The sequence below is a fragment of the Ananas comosus genome, linkage group 18, assembly GCF_001540865.1.
Source record: "Ananas comosus cultivar F153 linkage group 18, ASM154086v1, whole genome shotgun sequence".
NCBI lineage: Eukaryota > Viridiplantae > Streptophyta > Magnoliopsida > Poales > Bromeliaceae > Ananas > Ananas comosus.
The window spans coordinates 651,166-659,445 of record NC_033638.1 but is presented as its reverse complement, the minus strand read 5'-3'; the positions used below and the strand labels follow the sequence as shown (position 1 = coordinate 659,445).

Genomic DNA, 8,280 nt, shown 5'->3' with positions numbered 1-8,280 from the left:
TAAATATAGTGAATAACAAATATATTTTTATAAAATTTAATTTTCATATATTGTTCTTGTAAAAATACTGATCTTTTCAAATATGTCCCTTCCGGTTTGTTACTGTTAGAAAACTGTTTATATTTTTAATTTTTCATTACAACTATACCCCTTCCAAAGCCATAACAGTATAATATAAGAAAGGTAAAAATGTCAAAAAACTAAGAGTTAAAGTATTTAACATATGGTTAACTAAATTTTTTTAACGAATTCTAATGATAGAGATATATTTAAAAATATCTGAATTTTTGGAGGAACAATATATAAAAGTTAAACATTTTAGGAATATATTTATCATTCACTATATTTGTAAGGACTTGTTTGAAATTAACTTTATTTTTTTAAAACCAAAATAATNAAACCATAAGGGTGGTATTTGAAGTTTTTTCTTTTTTTTTTTTTTGCTAAACTTCAAATATCACCCCTGGTTTTCGCACTTCTCGCTTTAGTACCCTATAGTTTAAAGTTTATCAATTTAGTGTCCTGTAATTTCATTTTTCTCTCTTTGTCGGCCCTTCCATTAACGAAACCCTTCCATTAATTTTTTTCGTTAAATTAGTGGCAAATTTAAAACTAAAAGGTATTAAAGTGGATATTCGATAAACTTAGGTAGGGTATATAAAATTTTTTATATATAATTTAACGAAATGTTAACGACGAAAAGAAAAAAAATGACCACATGATACTAAATTAATATATTTTAAACCATAGAATACTAAAATGAGAAAGTGCGAAACTACATGATAGTATTTGAAGTTTGCCCCATTTCTTACTCAAATTATTTAATGTTTTATTCAATATTTGGAGTTTCAATTTCAATTTGATTTGACAACGTAGATCACGCTTCCCTATGCATTGACCACTCATTGACTGGTCAAAAACTCACCACTAGTGGGACCTAGGGCTGGTAAATTTTCGACTCGCGTTCGGCTCGATATTCGACTCCCTCGATCTCGGCTCGAATTAATTTTAAGCCGAGCTTGAGCCTAAATTTAAGCTCGAAATTAATTTCAAGCCGATCTTGAGTATTACCGGGCTCGCTCGAATTAAGCTCGAAAAGTTCGAAATATATATACATATATATATATATATATATATATATATAGAGAGAGAGAGAGAGAGAGAGAGAGAGAGAGTTGAGCTAGAATGCTATCGGTAACAAACTGGCTTCGTTGCCATCCATTTGTTTTTTATGATAAAGCCTTTAAATTGACGATCGTCACTGTTGAACATGATCTATACCACTTGAAGTATCTAGAAACCAAATTTCAAGTCTTTTCGACATCATTGACCTAATGATCAAAGAGTTTCAAAATTTGTAGTTTTAATGGTGGATATGAGGCGTTTTCTCGTTTAACGGTATAAAGCTATCCAAATCAATTGAACTTTGGTTAGAAAATTCTTTAAACTATTTAGAATAAGATCTATACTCTCGATCTTGATTACAAAATTCTCATCATTACTTTTTAGAGGATATTTATTTTCAACCGTTCATTTTTACGCCCACTTGATGTGTAATACCCGTATCTAATTAATTTAAATTAGAATTTAAATATGTGGCAATGATTGTAGTTTTGTGATAAACCCGTTATTAAATATTTTTGATTTATTTGTACCGTCGGATTAAGCGGATTCGGTTGGATTTGATTTTCGGATTAATTATACTCTAATACTAGTTAGAGTAGGGTTGAGATTTAGCCCTAATTAATCACCTATAAATAGGTAATTTAGGAAAGGTGTACGGCCAAAAATATTATAATGATAAATATTGTTGCCGGATTCTTTGTGCAAGCGTGGCCGCCGGCGGGAGCAAGATCCGACAATCGTGGGGGAGAGGAAAAAGAACGAGAGCGAGGTGAGTCTCCAATAATTAGTTTTCTCATTTTTTTCTCTCTTTTCTTTCTTCTTTTATCTCCCAATCTTATCCTCTCTCCTCATTGTACCGCCGCCGCCGTCGCCGGAGTGGTCGCCGGCCACCTATGGACGAGTTGGGGTGAACCCCCTATGGGGTAACCATGGTTGGCCATAAGAGGAGTATGAGAGAGCTTCTTTGTTTGAGTTGGGAAGAAAAAGAGAGGAGATGAAATTATTTTGGATCTGGTTAGACCCCGTTCACGGTGGACCACGTTAATTTTTGCATGATTTATTTTTATATTTAAGTTTCAATTTATCGTAACGATATTAGACGTAATTAAGTTGTTAATTAGAGTGTTTTGCCTCTATCGGTTGAATTATATTTAATTGGAAAAGCTTCTGGTGCACGTTGCTGATGCTGGATCGGGTGTAGTGAAATTTTGGTGCTTATAATGGCTTAAAAGATCAGCCAGGGACCAATCTGTAAATAGCAGTTTTGGTTTTGGGGACTGATCCGTAAAAGATTGTCCGTAAGGCGAAATTTTGCGATTCAAGCGCTATAGGACTCGTCTTGAAAATACGGATAAGATCGTGTGGTCTAATTATCCTGATTTAATGTATAATTTTCGCAGAATTTTTAATAGTTAAAGGACTTGTTTGAAAATATATTTTATTTGGGTCTTTTCGTCGTTGTAGGTGCTGAGACAGCCGTAAAACCTCAATCTTAGAACGTGACGAATTTGTGAGCACTAATAGAGGCAAGTAAATAGCTACTTTCTGCAAACGGTAGAAAATATGCGGATCCGAGTGGGTTCGGGACATAATTATTATCTGTTCTGTTTACTAATTGTTGATACATCCGAGTGGATTTTATAATTATTATTAACAGATATGGTTTATTTATTTTGCACATTATTATTCTCATGTTCTATTATTGGATATGACTGTTGCGGTCGGATTCCTCGGAAGAGAGGGATTTATCCGATACGCGGTTTCCGAGGAGAAACAACGCGTAATTGTAGCTCTCGCGGTTAGAGCGACGGAGTGGAGATGCTCTAAATTATGACATTTGTAGTTTCAAATTTAAATTATCGTTATTCTTGAAGTAAATTTCTTGTTAAGCATTGCGCTTACTTTTGTTGTCTACTGTTTCAGGTACCGAGAGTCGGGGTGTGTGAGATAATTGGCCGGCGAGAACTTGTTACATAGATTTTAAATTTTGGACATATGATTTATTTTGACATGAGATTGATTATATGGACATTTAGAAGTTATTGTTTAATTTCGTTTTAATTAATAAATTATTTAGTTTTTAACTGAGATGGTGGCTTTGGATCAATTTAAGGCCTTCCGTTTTCGGAGGTTCTTCCTCTGAATTCGTGGCCGGTTGTTGCGGTTCAGATCCGAGCAGTCGGATCTGGGGCGTGACATGATGGATAAGAGAATAATATCGAAAAAGCATGAAATTTGATTTCTAGATACTTCAAGCGGTATAGATCATGTTCAATGGTGCCAATCATCGATTTGGAGGCTCTATCATCGAAAACAAATGGGCAGCAACGGAGCCCGTTTGCTACCGATAGTATTCTCTCTCTCTCTCTCTCTCTCTCTCTCTCTCTCTCTCTATATATATATATATAATTAGGCTGGAATACTATCAATAGCACCAAGCTATTGGTGCTATTAGTTTTTTAGCCCTTGGATTGAAAAATATGTGGTTAGAATGATATGGGCCCTCTAGGATTGAGTGAGTGGTTGGTTGAATAGTATAATCTAACGGATAAAAATAATCAAAGGGGTTAATCTAACGGCAGAAAACTTGATAGCACCAAGTGCTTGGTGCTATCGATAGCATAGCAGTCGGACTTTATATTATTATATATATATATATATATATAGAGAGAGAAGAGAGATGAGGAGAGAGAGAGAGAGAGAGAGAGCTAGGCTCCTATGCTTTCGAAAGTACGGGAGGCTCCGTGCTCGTAAGTTGTTTCGATGATGGGATATCCGATTCGGCGATCGGTTCCGTTAAACTTGATCTACGCTATTGGAACTATTTAGAAACCAAATTTCATAATTTTTTGATTTCGTTTGTCTAATGAACGAGGAGCCTCAAATGAACGGTGAAAATGAAAATCTCATAAAAAACATTGATAAAAGATTTAAATTTAAATCGGAAGTATTGATCTTACTACTGATGTTAAGTAGAATTTTCTATTAAATTTTCATGTAATTGGATACTTCTACACCGTTGAACTTAAAAATGTGCCACATCGACCGTTAAAATAGTCATTTTTTAGACCATTTGATCGCTTAGTAAATGATGTCAAAAAAATCTAAAATTTTGTTTCTAAATAGTTCCAATAGGGTGGGTAGATCATTCTAACGGAGCCGATTGTCGAATCGAATGTCCTACATCGAAAACAATTACAAGCACGGGGCTCCGCTACTTTCGAAAGTACGGGAGACGGACTCTATATATATATATATATATATATATATATATATATATATATATATATAGCTAGGCTGGTATACTATCGGTAACATAGAGGCCTCCATGCTACCAAGTTGTTTTCAATTATGCGGCTTCCAAATCGGTGATCAGCTCCGTTAGACTTGATCTACACTATTAAAAATATTTGAAAATTAAATTTCATAATTTTTCGGCATCATTTAGCTATCAAACGAGTAGTCTAAAAATAAACGGCTGAAAATAAAAATCTCATAGAAAATGATGATAAAAGACTTGAATTTAAGATCAGAGATACTAATCTTACTCTAATAGTGAAAAGAATTTTCTATAAAAATTTCATTATATTTGGATTGTTTTATACCGTTAAATTCACAAACGCATCACATCTACCATTAAAATTATCAATTTTGAGACCTTCTGATTACTAGCCAAATGATGTCGAAAAATTATGAAATTTAGTTTTCAAATACTTTTAATACTATAGATCAAATCTAACGGAGCCGATCGTCGAATTGGAAGCCGCATCATTGAAAACAACTTGGTAGCACAGAAACCTCCGTGCTACTGATAGTATACCAGCCTAGCTCTCTCTGTCACACCCCGGGACCCGCCTCTTTGGTCGAATTCGGGCGCACCGACAAACCACCGAACGGACAGAGTTTTTATTGTACGTCCAAGGCGTTGCAAACAGTACAATTCACAAGGTTCCAAACACGAACAGAATTCATATATAGATTGCATAAGGAAGGTATCAACAACATAATTACTAAGCAATTACAAGCATTCATCTCACATTATATTAAATTTACATTCATTTGCTTCCAAATACAATCAGCTTATTATAAATTTGTTTCCTTCTTTTCTTTCTACACCCCTAAGTTATGCTGACTCGGGATACTTCTATCTCTGGTCTCAGTAGTAGGGCGCTATACCGAGCTACGCCCTTTCCTCATGCCGCTCACGTGTGGACCTGAAAAACATGGGGGTGAGAACTATACACATAGTTCCCAGTGGGTACGGCCACCCAAGAAAAAAACTCGACCCATCAGGTCTAAAGAAGGCAACATAAGCAAGTTAGTCCAATAGATATATAACATATAATTTTATACAACTAACAAAATCATGCTTATGCCTTACAAAATGCAGCAATGTAACCAATGCAAGTAGATCTACCGTTTCTACTTTCTATTCCACAATTCACATCTAAGGTTCTTTTGTCTTAGCCAAGCTATACCAACCGACTCGGCCTCAAGTCAATCATTAGCGGACTACCGCTCACATTCAGGCCTGAGGAGAAGAACGTCTCACATACACCTCAGCCTTAAATCCACTCGACTGTAGGTCATCCGTTGGGCAAGGAAATACCAACATACCCTTTACCACAAGTCACTTACCGGGCGAGGAGAACCACACATACTCGCAGTTATGATTCACTTGCCGGGTGAGAAGAACAGCACATACTTGCAAGTATAATCCGCTGCCGAGAGAGGAGAACCACACATACTCGCAGCGGGGGGTCCTTAGCGGCGTCGTCGCCAACGCCGTGGTTGTTAGCAGAGAGGGGTGCCAAAAAAAATTATAGAAGAACCAAGAAAAAAAAATAAGACAAAAATTATAGAAAAGAAAGATGAAGAAAAAATTGCACCGTTAAAAAAAAATTATACTGTTTTAAAAAACGTTGCACTATTATGGACATAAGTTGTACTACTTAAGATATAAACTGCAGCTTTAAGATAAAAATTACACTCTTTAAACAAAAATTACACTCTTTGAGAGATATTTACACTGTTTCTCTTTTTATTGCACTCTTTTAGATATAAACTGCATACATTAAGATGAAAGTTACACTCTTTAAACGAAAGTTACACTCTTCGAGAGATATTTACACGGTTTCTTCTCTTGTTACACTCTTCGAGATGTAAACTGCACCCCTTTAAGAGGTATTTATACTGTTTCTCCTCTTGTTGCATTATTTCTTCTCTTGTTATACCGTTTCTCCTCTTACCCTTAAGAGGAGAAACAGTATAACAAGAGAAGAAATAGTGCAACAAGAGTAAAAACTGTGCAACAAGAGGAGAAACAGTATAAGTACCTCTTAAAGGGGTGCAGTTTACATCTCGAAAAGTGCAAGAAGAGGAGAAACAGTGTAACTATCTCTCAAAAAGTACAACTTCTATTTAAAGAGTGTAACTTTCATCTTAATGGATACAGTTTATATCTGAAAGAGTGCAATAAAAGGAGAAACAGTGTAAATATCTCTCAAAGAATGTAATTTTCGTTTAAAGAGTGTAATTTTCATCTTAAAGCTGCAGTTTACATCTTAATAGTGCAACGTTCTTTTAAAACAGTGCAATTTTATTTTAACAGTACAATTTTATCCTCATCTCTTTTTTTTCTATAATTTTTTATCTTTATTTTTTTTTCTTGCTTTTTCTATATTTTTTTTTTGTCACCCGTCTCTGCCAGCGCCGGCAACAACGCCGCTAAGAACCCCTCCTCCGAGACTGCAGCGCTGCAGCGACCTTCACGGTGTCAGCGCCGTAGCGACCTCCACGGTGTCGGCATCGGCGAAGATACGTCGTCGTCGAAGGCGGCAAAGGAGGATGGAGAGGGAGAGGACGAGAAGGGCGGGGAAGGGCGAGAGAGGCGTCGTCGTCGGAGATGGTGGAGGAGAGTCTTAGAGGAAAATAAAAGAGAGTTGCGGCGTGGCCTCGGTTGGATCGGAGGTGAGGAAGGTAGGGGTGCGCGGGTGAGGGCGAGGGCGAGGGCGAGAGCATGAGGGTGAGAGGTGAGACTGGCCGTTTCCACTTCCGCCTCTGCCTCCGCTGCCTCTTCGGCAAGAGAAAAAAAAAATTAACCAGAGAAAAAAAAAGGAAAGAGAAAGAGGAGAGAGAAAAAGTAATAAGGGTATTTTGGTCAGGTGGCCAAAAAAGTGGACCGAATCTGCAAAAACAAAAAAGGTGGCTCGATTTTGCAAAAGCCTGAGATTTTGCAAAAACGGACCATTTTGAATTTTGCAGATTCGGCCAAAATTTTTAATAAACTGGCCAAAATATTTCTATTCCTCTTTTTCTCTCTTTTTTTTCTTGTACGTCTTTTTCCGCTTTGCTCGCCCCTCTGGCAATTTCTTCCTATCTTTCCAATGGGGAATCCAAGATATCTTTTTAAAGAGGTCAAATATAAAACAAGAAATAAATAAAAAAAAATACAAAAATTATTAAATATATTTGTTAAGAAATATTACGTAAACAGAAAACATGTATTATTTTGAATTATAATTATTTTTGACGTATTTTTATATTTTAGAAATAATGCATGATAGCATTATTAGATAGGATTATTTTTTCCCTCAAACCATTATTGCTTTGAAAGAAGCATAAAATATTTTATATTTCAATAGGTGCTTGTTTTCTATTTGAATTTAAATTTATAACATTAGAAAAAAATGCTAAATTGGAGCAAAAGACGGTCTTTAATTACTTATTTATTAAAATAAAATATGATCAATTAGTCAATAAAATAAAATTAATTATAACATAAATTTTTTTCTAATTTGCAAATATATTTTTTAAAAAGTTTTAGTTTGTTCATATACATACCCATACCATTTGATTCACTGGTAATTAGCGCATAAAGTGACTATTTTGTCCTTATAATAAATTTGTTTCTATAAAAAATTATTTTTCTTTCTCTCTCTCTCCTCGCCATTGCTGCGAACATGTACGACGTACCTTATTTTTGCCCTGATTGAGGACCTCGCATTTGATGTCACTGTCGCCATAGGTCTGAGGATCTCGCGTTTGATGTCACTGTTGCTATAGGTCTCACCGTTGTCACGGATAAGATAAGAAAGATGACAAGACTCAACATTAAAATACAATATATATATATATATATATAATATATAATTA

General features: G+C 35.4%; 1 long non-coding RNA gene across 1 annotated transcript; it reads right to left on the bottom strand.

Annotated features, from left to right (window-relative positions):
- On the bottom strand, positions 6,784 to 8,280 carry LOC109724332. Its single transcript, XR_002219893.1, has 2 exons — positions 8,101 to 8,280; positions 6,784 to 7,200 (listed from the first exon to the last, which is right to left on the bottom strand). It is a non-coding gene; the product is annotated as an uncharacterized LOC109724332 (long non-coding RNA).